The following is a 12,424-nucleotide window of genomic DNA, read 5'->3' as shown; positions in this document are numbered from 1 at the left end:
GAGGGGTCAGGGCAGAGGTTCAGGGGATACACAGTATACTTCCAGGGATCAGCCATATTTTAAAATAAAGTCCAAAGTTTGTTACAATCCCGGCATTCTGGTGTTTCCAGCACTGACACCCCTCCCTGTCACAGGTAACCCCAAGCCCCTGGCCCAGGCCCCGCCTGACAGACTTTGACTCCCTTAGACTTCCTAATCCCAGTTACCGTCCCCTGTCTGAACTTCCACATCATCTCGGTTCTGAAACCCCCACAAAAACAAGGGTTTCTGATTATTTTTATCTACCTACTGCCAACGTATTATCTTACCATTATTTCTTGCCTCCCACTCTCTCTGGTTGAATTTTCCTCTTACGGAATTACATCTACGCTATGGTTTGTCATCGAAACTAAGCTACCTCTAAGAGTGGGAGGAGCCCTGGTAACAATTACCCCTGACCACCGGTGGAAACTGGGACCCTCTCAAGCAAACTGGGCCAATGGGCATGGATTCTGATGCCTCCCCAGTGTGTGCTATTTACAAGTGGCTGCAGTCCAGCTCAGCACCTTGGTTGGACAAGAGATCTCATCTCCTGTCTGGGTAGACATCATGACTCCAGTCCTGGACGTAGAGCTTCTGGAATGACTGAGGGAAGGTTGGCAAATTCTTTCCCCAAAAAAGAAATAACAGAGAAGTAAACAATAAAAATAAAAATTGTTTAAAACTCCCACCATTTAAGAATTCTGGAAATTGACCAGAGATACAGAATTTAAGAAGAAGCATTTAGTCAAGAAGTTCTACTGAACCTCAGGAAGAGGAGAGTAAGCCTGGGTCGGCTTCCATCACCGCCCCCCACCCCAGCTTCCCCATTGACTGAAGTTCTACCAATGTAGGGCAGTCCAGGAAGATCAAAAAAATCCCATGTCGGGCGCCTGGGTGGCTCAGTGGGTTAAGCCACTGCCTTCGGCTCAGGTCATGATCTCAGGGTCCTGGGATCGAGTCCTGCATCGGGCTCTCCGCTCAGCAGGGAGCCTGCTTCCTCCTCTCTCTCTCTCTGCCTGCCTCTCTGCCTACTTGTAATCTCTGTCTGTCAAATAAATAAATAAATAATCTTTAAAAAAAAAAAAATCCCATGTCCAGGAATGTTGAAAATAATAATTCCAAAATCTCAGCTCTCTGAGGTTGTGATAGAGTTTGGGGGCAGCAACAGACCAGCAGACCAGACAGATATTTAAAGACAGCTCTGGGACAAGAGATCCTTAAAGTAGATTATGGATAAAGTGGCATTTGAGGGAAATTTAGAGCGGCAATGTCTTCAAAAAGAAGCATCTCAAATCAGTCACTTGAGAAACTAGAAACTTAAGAAACTAGAAAAAGAAAAAACCCAAAGCACGCCAAAAGAAGGAAATCGTGAATATTAGAATAGAGATCAGAGAAACAGAAAAGACAAAAGCAATGAAATGAAGAGTTGGTTCTTTGAAAAGAGTAACAAAATGGATAAACTTGACTTGCAAACGAAAAAGAGAACACGCAAATCACTAAAATCAGGAGTGAAGAAAAGAAGAAACACCATGAACGAATACAGGAGAATACTATCAGCATCTTTTTGCCAATGAATGAAACAACTTGAAAGAAATGAGTAAAGCCAGGGCACCTGGGTGGCTCAGTGGGCTAAAGCCTCTGCCTTCGGCTCAGGTCATGATCCCAGGATCTTGGGATAGAGCCCCTCATCGGGCTCTCTGTTCAGCAGAGAGCCTGCTTCCTCCTCTCTCTCTCTGCCTACTTGTGATCTCTGTCTGTCAAATAAATAAAATCTTTAGGAAAAAAAAAAAAGAAATGAGTAAAGCCTTAAAAAGACATAAATTACGAAGCCGACTTTAAAAGCAGAAAATCTGAATAGACCTATAGTAAAGGAACTGAATTAGTGGTTTAAAAATCTTCCCACAAAGAAAAGTCTAGTTCCAGATGGCTTCAATGGCAAATTCTACCCAACATTTAAAGAAGAAAGAATGCCAATCCTTCACAAACTCTTCCAGAAAAACAGAAGAAGGGGAGGAAATACTTCCTAACTCATGCTGAGACCTACATTAATCTGATACCAAAGCCAGACAAAGCCATTGCAAGAAAACTACAACTATTTCTCAAACACCCCACAACACAACCCTAGTAAACTGAATCTGGCAACATATAAAACGGATTATACACCATGAGCCTGTGGGATTTATCTCAAGAACACGAGGTTGATGTATCACTGTAATACATCATATTTACAGAATAAAGGATAAAACCACATAACCGTCTCAACAGATATAGAACAAGCATTTGACAAAACTTGACATTCATGGTAAAAACATTTTTTTTTCCCCCAACAAACTGGCAGTAGAAAAAGACTTTCTCCAAGTGGCAAAGGCCCACAAAAATCCTACAGCTCGGGATGCCTGGGTGGCTCAGTTGTTTAAACGGCTGCCTTTGGCTCAGGTCATGATCCCAGCGTTCTGGGATCGAGTCCCACATCGGACTCCTTGCTCAGCAGGAAGCCTGCTTCTCCCTCTGCCTCTGCCTGCCTGTCTGTCTGCCTGTGCTCACTCTCTCTGACCAAAAAAAAAAAAAAAAAAAAATCCTACAGCTCCCATTATACTTAATGGTGAAAAACTGCAAGCTTTTCTCCCAAGATTGGAAACAAGGCAAGCAAGTCCACTCTTACCACTCCTGTTTCTTATTGTACTAGAGGTTGTAGCCAGTGCAAATAGGCAAGAAAAAAAAGGCACCCAGATGGGAAGATGAAGTAAAATTTGCAGACAACGTGACCCTGTGTCTTAAGAATCCTGGGGAATTCACACACAATTAAACTACTAGAATTAATATGTTGCAGGGTATAAGATTAATATAGTGAAATCTAATCTATTTCTATATATTAGCAATGAACATTTCTATATATTAGCAATAATATCTAACATATTAGAAATGTAATTAAGAAAACAATTCCACTCACTATGGTGATGAAAAGAATAAAATAACTTAGGAATAAATTTTTAAAAAAGAAGGATGAGACCTGTCTACCAAAAACTACAAAATATTGCTAATCGGAACTAAGGAAACCTAAATAAATACAGAGGCATTCCATGTTCATGGATTGGAAGACTCAATATTCTTGATAGTTGGATTCAATGCAACAGCCATCAAAATCCCTCTAGGCTTTTTGTTGGTGGAGATGAATGAATTGTAAAATTTATGCAAACTTTGCAAAGACCCAGGATAACCAAAATGATCCTGAAAAAGAAGTAGAAAGCAAGAAGACTTATAGTTCCTGATTTCAAAACTTATCAAGTTATAGCAATCGAGACATTGTACTATTGGCACAGGGTGGACATAAGACTCTACTGAATAGAATTGAGACCCTAGAGACAAACCCTTACATTTGGGCAATTTATTTTTGGCCAAAGCACCAAGGTAGTACAATGGTGAAAAGATGGTCTTCAGTAAGTGGTGCTGGGACAATTGGACAAACCATACGCCACAGCTAAAAGATGAACTTAGAACATTATCTCACATAAAACATGAAAATTAACTTAAAACGAATCACAGACATAGATGTAAGAGCTAAAACTATAAACTTTTAAAGGAAATCACAGAAGAAAGTCTTTATGACCTTGGGGTTAAGCAAAGATTTCTTAGACACAACACCAACAGCATAATCCCCAAAAGAAAACAAATTGATGGAATGAACCTCTCCCAATTTAAAAACTTTTGCACTTCAAAAGACACCATCAAGAAAACAAAAAGGCAAACCACAGATAGGAGAAATCCCTTGCAAATTTAGTAAGTCCTTGGAGCTACAAAATAAAGAACAACAACTTAGCAAAAAAACAAATAACTCAATTTAAAAGATGGGCAAAGATTTGAATAGACATTTCTCTAAAGACGATATTTGAATGGCTAATAAGCACATGAAAATATGCTCCATATCATTAGTCTTCAGTGAGTGCAAATTAAAGCCACAATGAGGTATCACTTCACACCCACTAGAATGGCTATAATTAAAAAGACAGATCATACCCGGTGTTGATGAGGATGTGAAGTAATTGGAGCCCTCGTGCATGGCTGGCGGGAATGGCCATGGCACCATTTTGGAAACAGGCTGGCAGTTTCTTCAAAAATTCAACACCAATTTACGATACAGCCTCGCAATTCAACTCCTATCCATCCACCCGAGAAATGAAGACGTGCTCACAGAGAGACACGGGAGTTTCATAGCAGCATTATTCATAATCGCCAAAAAAAAGTATAAACAGTCCAAATGCCCAGCCACTGCTGAACAGCTAAACCACGGTGCTGTGTGACTTGGAAACATTAGTCAGAGGTAAATAGGATCGCACTCCTGATAGATGCCGCAACATGGGTGAATCCCGAAAACGTGACGCTCAGTGAAAGAAGGCAGATGCAAAAGACTATGTCTTGGAGGATTACATTTATGTAAAAAGTTCAGAAAAGGCAAATCTAGAAAGACAGAAAGCAGATCTGTGGTTGCAGCGGGGGAAACGGCGGGGGAGGCGGGGAGGTGGCTGACCGTAAATGGGCAAAAGAGATTTGGGGGATGGGGGCAATGGAAAGACCCTAAAACTGGATTGTGGGGATAGTTGCACACTCTGTAAATTTATTAAAAATTGCTGAAGTGTACACTTGAACAGACTGAGTGTTAGGGCACATGAATTATATGTGAATAAAGCTAATTTTTTTTTTTTTTTTTTAAAGCCCTGGCTCCAGGCGCCATGATAGGCATCCCTTGGAGCTCACGGCTTCTCCTGAATCCCTCTCATTTTCTGCCTCCTGGGATTTCTCTTTCCTTTTAAAGAAGTTTTAGGTCCTGTTTTTTCCAGGGCAGGTGGGCACACTGCCGAGGCTGACCACACGGTCGGTATTCGCTTTCACGGGATTCTGGTATTTTCTGCTCCCCGGGGAGGGCTTCATGCATTTGCTCCCCTCTCAGTGAAGCAAATGGAAGAAATCCAAACAAAAACTGGCCGGATGGAGGGGTGTTCTGGCCCTGGGTGTGATTCTGCTGTTGGCTCTCTGGCCCTCTCTTTAGGACACAGAATGGATTGAGTGAGGTGGCGGGGGGGGGGGGGGGCGTGGAGCCACACCAATGCCTTTCCTGTTCTTTCTCCCACCAGCAGGAATCCTAGCTCAGTCCTTTAATTTACAGGCCCTGATGTGGAACTAGGATCAGACATCCCAGCACTCCTGGGACACTGCAGAAGGGCCAGCTTGGAAAGGAATCGGGGTGGACACCAGGAGCTCCCCATCACTCTACTCATGGTGAGTTCTGTCTGCCCAGGGACCTCGTGGTCCTGCTCCCTGCATAATCCCAGTGCCCAGCCAGGCTCGGGCTCAGTAAATATTTCTGAAATAATTGAGTGATAGTGGAAAAGTGCTTGCAGCCATTAAGAACCCCCCTCCCGCTGGCCCGTGGGCTTCTAATGCTTGCTCATGCTCTCTGGGAAGGGGCAAGGCCTAGCCCCTTCTTGACAGCCCCATATATTGTTCACGCCTGATGAACAGACTCGGTTTAAGCCCACAAATCCTTTAATTAGTGCTGCTCTTTCTGGCTTGGTTCTGGGAAGGAACTAATTCGAGCAGCGATCACTCGACTTGAAATATTATGAACGTAATTTCATTATTTGGTCTACTCCGGTCATGTCGGGCAAAAGGGTTACAATAACTGGTTTTGCCGAGTTCCTGCTAGAATGGCCATGCCTCATTCCTCTGTGACTGGTCTGCCCAGCCCGGAGCCCTGCCTGTGTACATCCCCCATCTGCCTAGGGCAGGGGGGAGCATCAGTGTGCCCTCAAAGCAGCCTGCCCCAAACTGTCCCACATGAAAGTGTTTCCCACGTGAGCAGTGAGCCCCAAGCACACATGCTTGGACCTCAGAATTGTGCACAAACACACTTGGGCACACACTGTGGGCGGGAGCCAGACGTGCACACATTCACAGAGGTCCCACCCCTGCACCAGCAGATGTATGCACGGACCAGAATGTGTCTGCAACACACAGGAATGAAGCATGTCCCAACACCAGCATGACCGTGTGGCACAGGCCCCCAGGCTGGCCCTCCAACATGGTGTCTCAGCTCCGAGTGGCGGTCAGAATCACTAATGAGACCCTGTGTCTTTGGGAATCTCGTTTAGGCACTGCCACTTGTCGACTGTGTAACCTTGGACCAATGACTCTGCCTCTCTGTACTCAATTTCCCCATCTGTTAAAAAAGAGACCTAGTGCTAGGAGGTTTCAGGGAGAAGATTCTGGTAAACAGCAGGCATTCAGCACTCATACTGTCATCATTGCTCAGACCACAATCCCTGGTGCCAGCTCCCCGGATGCTGTCTGGATTCTCTAGAACTCTCTGGTCCCACTCACAGCCCTGGTGGCACTGTCCCTGACAAGGAGACAGCAGGAAAGAAAGAGTACACAGTGTCCCTTGCTGGGCCACACTTGGTCCCTCACCCAGAAGACCCCAGACAGATGTGACTACCACAGACAGTATCCCAGGTAGGGAAGAAAGAAGGCCAGTGTAGCCAACCTTGCCATCACTATGGGAAGCAGGATCTCCATTTCCACCCAAGCCTGCTCCACAGGGAGCCCACAGTCCACTCCCAGCCCTTTGGTGAGGGGCCCACCCTTGTAGGAAGGTTTGTCCAGAAATGATCCTTTATTCACAGCACCAAAGCTTGCTGCTGTTAGTGGTGCAAATACTTGCATATGAGTAATCATGTGTGTGAATGAAGGAAGGTTTTCGTGTGCGCCTCCCCAGACCCTGACTTTGCCTTGCCTCCCCCAGGCCTCCGCTGACTAGTCACGTTCTGCCCCTCCCCCCAGGCCCCATGCTGAAACCATGACAGTTCTCTGGTGGGGCTTCGGGCCTCCCGAACCAGGCAAGTGCCCCCTCGGGACTCCAGGAGGCCACTGTTGGTCTGTCAGCACCTCCAGAGGCTCTGCTTTGACTCACTTTGGGTCTGGCTTGAGGCAAGTCCTACCAGGGCTGGGAAGAATTCATGAGTCTCCTCCCCATCAGGCAGACCCACTACCTCTCTGTCCTGGGGAAGGGGGCTGCACAGAGAAGGCAGGAGGGGACAGTTCTCAGCCTGAGGGAGCTTTGGGATCTGGGACAGACCCCCTCCTTCCTGTCCATCCAACCAGTAGGAGGTACCCGTGTGAAGTGTAGTCCAACTCTAAAACTGTCTTCTCAACTTCCAAAATTTGACTGCCACTTAAAAATCAGGAGTAATCACAGAAATATGTTACAGATCCCTAGCTTCTTTGGAAAAAAATAAATCAAAGGGAGGGCCTGGGCACTCTGGGCCCACATGGCACCGAACTCTTGACTGGAGCTGAGCAGTGGCCCAGGCCTGTCTGCTCCCCACCTCCCTCCCCCACCCAGTCTTCTATGGTCTCCCTGCCCTGGATGCAATTTCTGATGGACCTGGTGACCCCACACACTTTTCACTGACATCGTACCTCATCCCTGTCTGTCCTGTCCCTGTCCCTCCCCATTTCCCTCCTTCGGAGACAGGCCAGACCCTGAGGGCAAAGGTCGAATGCATTCACAAATGACTGTGGCCTTCAACTTCCCAGGAGGAAACACATCTGGATACACAACCAAATCGGGGAGAAAGGTTCACAAACCATCCCCCTCAGTCCAGCCTAGGTCGGGAACCATCTGGGCTGAGAACCACTTGGCCAGGGACTGGACCCTTGACCTGCTTTGGGCACAACCAAGCTCAGGGGAGGGGAAGGGGAACTTGAACGGGGGCTAGACTGCTCCACAGGTGGTGTCTGGAACCTCTGAGGAGGGCTGGGCATGCCACGGCCAGGCCTCAAGGCTGGGTGAGAAGCAGCCTCAACTTCCTGTCTGGACTCTAAGCTGTGAGAATAGGAAGAACCCCCCAAAGGCTTCTTACCCCATCCATTAGGGGCCAATGTCTGTGCGGGGCTCCCAAGCAGCAGCTACGTGGGGTGGGCAATGGAACCCATTGTAGCTGGGCTACTTTTCCCATATAAAGAAAACATTTTCAATGAGAGAACGGTCCACGGAGTTTCCCCATGAAAGTTAAAACTGCAGAGCCCCCCCATCCCAGATAAGCTTTATAATGAGAACACCAACAGATAGGTAATGGGAAGCTTCTGGCCTAGATGGCATTTACCTGAGCTCCTAACTTCCTGCAAATTATTTCAGGAGAGAGAAGACACACACTGACCCTTAAGCCACAAGAAAGGGTCACCATAAACAGGAGAGGCTAGCAGGTGGGGTGCAGTGAGAGCCCCATCGAGGGCTGACCCAAGGCATGCGGGCCTCAGCCCACCCCCAGGGCGCCCCTGATGGGCTCACCATGCTGCAGGCCTGCATCGGTCTTCAGAACCAACTTTCCAGGGCTGCTGTTGTCATAACTACCACCATGACCTTTTCAAGGTTTAAAAAACCAAGAACCACCCAGTGGCCATGGAGAAGGACAGCAACCATAGCAACAGGCCCGTCCTCGGACCCTTCTGGCACAGAACCATTTCTCTGCTGCCCACATTAGCTACTTAGGCTTTCAGAAAGGTTAGAGGGCCTTCCATAAGCACACGGTAGGAGCCCACTGGACTCTACCCCACACTGGCAATGAACATGGCATTCTGATTCATGGTGTGCGCTGAGCTCCTCTCCCGCCGCAGCACAGATGTGGCTGAGGGGAAGGCAAGCCAGGCAGAGGGGCTGCCCTTCAGAGCCCCATGCCACTTTGGGACCAGAGCTCTCTCTGCCCTTCCGCTCCTGCTGGCAGATCTCCTGAGTTGAGTGGAGGCCTTGACTCTGATGTCAATGACCCCCCCCCCCAACTAAAGATGCCTGGTTGGTGAAGGGGGTCAGGGGTTGGGGGGGGGGCCCACATGGAGGGAGAGGAAGCTCAGTCCTGGGAGTAACCCCTGAGCCTAAGTGCTCCTGGGGCTCAATGATGGCCCAGGGGCAGTCACAGCATACCAGACCGGATGTGATTCTGGGGCATCTCACACACAGATCTTGAGCCGCGCCCCCAACCCTGGTCTCCCTTCAGTTCATTCCGGGACGGGCAGAGTGGGGTAGGGGTCACACCACACCTGAGCCCCGCTCTGGGCCCACCAAGCCATGACTCACATCACAAGTGAACAGAGCCCGATTCACCTCCCAAGTGAGAGGCCCAGGGGAACAGTAGGTCCCTGTGGCCACACAACCTGAAACCAGGGTTTCTGTGAGCCAGCACGGGCATCGGAACCAACGGCCCCACTTAGCCCCGGCTCAGGCCCAGACACAATAGGAGACCCAGTTTTCCAGCACGACTGTAATTTCAGAAGGAGGCTTTGTGTGGGCTTTATTAGCTAAGCCACCGGAAAAGCCTTGGGGCTGGAGTCAGGGTGTCCGGCTGCTGCTGGGTGTTGGCAAGAAATGCACTTTGAGGAAATGGCAGAAAAACATCAGAATGTACAAGAAAAGTAGACTGTGACATCAACCAGTAGCAAGAGGCAAGGAGGGCAGGGTGAGCCGAGGAGGGGCTTTGCGGTCAGGCCCATCCGGGTTCAAATCCTGGCTGGGGCCACTCTGGCTGTGGGACTTTGGGCCACTCACTTAGCCTCTTTGAGTCCCAGCTGAGGACAATCGTGTTGGACTCCCAGGGTGGAGAAAAAAGGGAAGGTGCCAGGGTCAGTGCCAAGCGCCAAGGAATGGGACTCTCACGACGTTTCACACACATGGAAGCTTAATTACACGGTCTCATTAAAAAATTAACAAACACGTGTGGGGGACTGTGGCTTTCTAAGCCACGTTCATCCGGGACCCGGTTAGACCCACGCAGTGACCCCGTCTCCTATTCTTTTTTTTTTTTTTTTTTTTTTTTAAAGATTTTATTTATTTATTTGACAGTTTCCCTTTAGTTCCTTTAAAACCGAAGTCTTGCTCGTACTGGAATGGAACCGGTGCCCCGATGTTCCGTTCTGCTCTCCTTTTTTAATCTCCCCTACCCCTAGGAACCTTTAGCTTAACAATTCTGGGACCGTTTTCTATTAATATCAATTTCCAGATTACAGTGATATGATGTCTGTTTCTTAATTTAATTAGGTGATTCCTGTTATTAGTTCCTCCATGTTCATTATTTTTCATTTAGCCTATTTTAACGCACCATAGGAAAGTGAGATTCTGGCTGGAGACCCCTGGGGTGTCTTCTGCAGGGGTGAGGGGAGTGTTTGAGGCCTGAATCAGAGAAACAGATGCTGGCGAACTGCGGGCCAGGTGTGCCACTGAGAATGGCCCTGTTGCAGTGAGAGACGGTGGGGACAGGGAAACTCCTGCTGTAGAGACAGGGCCCATAGAGCCTCCCAGGGAGGGCAGAAGGAGGGTCCTTCAGGAACCCCACCCCCCAAAAGAAGACTCCAGCCAGCACCCCAGAGTCCACCAAACCAGTGGGCTCCAGGTGCCCACACTTGAGGGCTATGTGTTCGGACACTGCCCTGCCCTTTCCGGCACCTTTTGCCTAACTACCATGTGGGGGATCTGTCTTCATCCCTACTGCCCTCAACACTTCCAGGGGGCAGCCTTCACCCCAGAGTCTAAGTCAGCACTACTCCAGAATGAGCACAGAACGCAGTGTGAGTGGTGCCCCCTGAAATACGCAGACTCTGCCTCCATGCGCCCACCCCATCAAGGAGGGCTTGGCCATCACACCCCTGGGCTTCTTCTGGCCACGTGGGTTTCTAATCTTGCAATGGCTGAGCCCACGGGTTTCCTTCTTTCTGCCGGCACAGTGATGACTGGGAGGCCGCAGCTCACTACCACCCTGTGGCCCCAGAAGGAACCCCTCAGAGCCGCTCTGGAGTTTACAAGGATGAAGGGGGGGTGCCAAGAAGCCCCCAAGGGCCACACTTGTAAGGAGACCATTACGAGGATCCTGCCCCATGGCCCTGACTTTGAGCCCGGTGCCTTCTGTGATGAGGAAAGTGCTCTCCAAAGACTAGGAGGAAACTCAGCAGGTGCTTTTTCCTTTGCTGTGGTCACAGAAAAGCAAGGTGCGGGAGAGTGAGGCGGCCCTCACGAGCCCTCAGCACTGTTTGGCGAGACAGTCTGAACACGCTTGCAGGTGTGTTGTTCAGAAACACCGGGTTCTGGGAGTCCCAGCCCTGCTGATTCCGCAATGATATATTGCCAGCTACTTAACAGGATGGATCACTGCAATTACATGTCACTTCTGATATTCACAGTCACAACAAGGATGTGTCAGCCTCGCAAGGTTTGTAGAAAATATATATGGCGCTCTGCAATGCTGGTGGGAACTGGTCTCGGGAAAGACTCAGGAGAACTCCAATAAAACCCACCTGCCCGGGGAAAGCAGATGGCTCCACAGAAATGGGGGCTGGGGGAGCGGGGAGTCTGGTTCCCCTGGCCCAGAAAGAGTGTGAGCACGCATGCCCCGGTGCCGGTTGGTTGTCCCTGCCCTGGGGCCAGCAGGGGGAAGAGGAGGGTCGGCCACCACGCTTCTGCTCACGCCATCAACTTCACATAAGTGAGCTATGAATCGCTGCTTGGCAGTCATGCCTGCTGCCTCGGCCCACCCGGCCCACTCTGGCCTGGCCGTGCCCTTAGGGCTCCAAGGGGACATCCTTGGGCCAAGAGTTGCTGAAGAAACAAGACACACGAGCCAAGTGTGGGCTCAGTACTGGCTCAGGCAGGGCTATGTGTCCCCGGTAACCATGGGACCAGGAGTGAGGGCCACACTTTCTCCGGCCAGCACATCCCTGCCTCCAGGGGACCGAAGCAGGAGCCCTCAACAGCAGTTCTCAGCCCCTGGGCAGTGGAATTCTGGCTCTGCAGATTTGCAGCTGGGAGAGACTAGGGCAAGCACACTGCAGAGAGACCCCAAGCTCCAAGCGGTTCTCACCCAAACCTACTTCACTGCTTCCATGGTAGGTCTATACCCGGTGGCCTCTTGGGCGCTACAGAAGACAAACATGCCACCCACAGCTCCCCTTCTCCAGGCAGCCCTCCGGGCTCCTCCAGCTACAAACGACTTTGACCTCAGGCATAGGACATGGAAGAAGTGAATGTGAGGCCTGAGAGCAGAGAGGCCGGATGGGGAGGGGAAGGGGCTTTCTGTGTCTCCTGCTTGTTCCTGTGAGTCTGTGAGTCTGTGAGTCTGGAGTTCAGGGTGGAAGACTGACAGAGCAGCTCTGCCCAGCAACTCAGATGCCACCTGCCTAAAATAGAACACGTGGTCTCCAGCCCCCTCCCCCAAATCGCTCCCCATCTGGCGTGTCTGCCTCAGTGAGTGGTAGACCCGTCCCAATCTGTCAGAGCCAGCAGCCCTACTCACCCTCATCACCGTCCCACTCTGTGTTGCTGACTCTGCCCTGATCCCCTGAATCCACACTCTCCGGGCTCAACCTC

At 49.5% G+C, this 12,424-nt stretch overlaps 1 protein-coding gene across 2 annotated transcripts in view; it reads right to left on the bottom strand.

Moving 5' to 3' along the window:
• Positions 1 to 12,424, bottom strand: part of CHST8 (carbohydrate sulfotransferase 8) — a 126,114-nt gene that overhangs the window by 45,637 nt on the left and 68,053 nt on the right. The window lies entirely within an intron of this gene.

This window comes from Mustela lutreola, chromosome 16, assembly GCF_030435805.1.
Source record: "Mustela lutreola isolate mMusLut2 chromosome 16, mMusLut2.pri, whole genome shotgun sequence".
NCBI classification, from domain to species: Eukaryota; Metazoa; Chordata; class Mammalia; order Carnivora; family Mustelidae; genus Mustela; species Mustela lutreola.
Note: the sequence above shows the minus strand (reverse complement) of the source record. Positions and strands in the feature narration are given on the sequence as shown.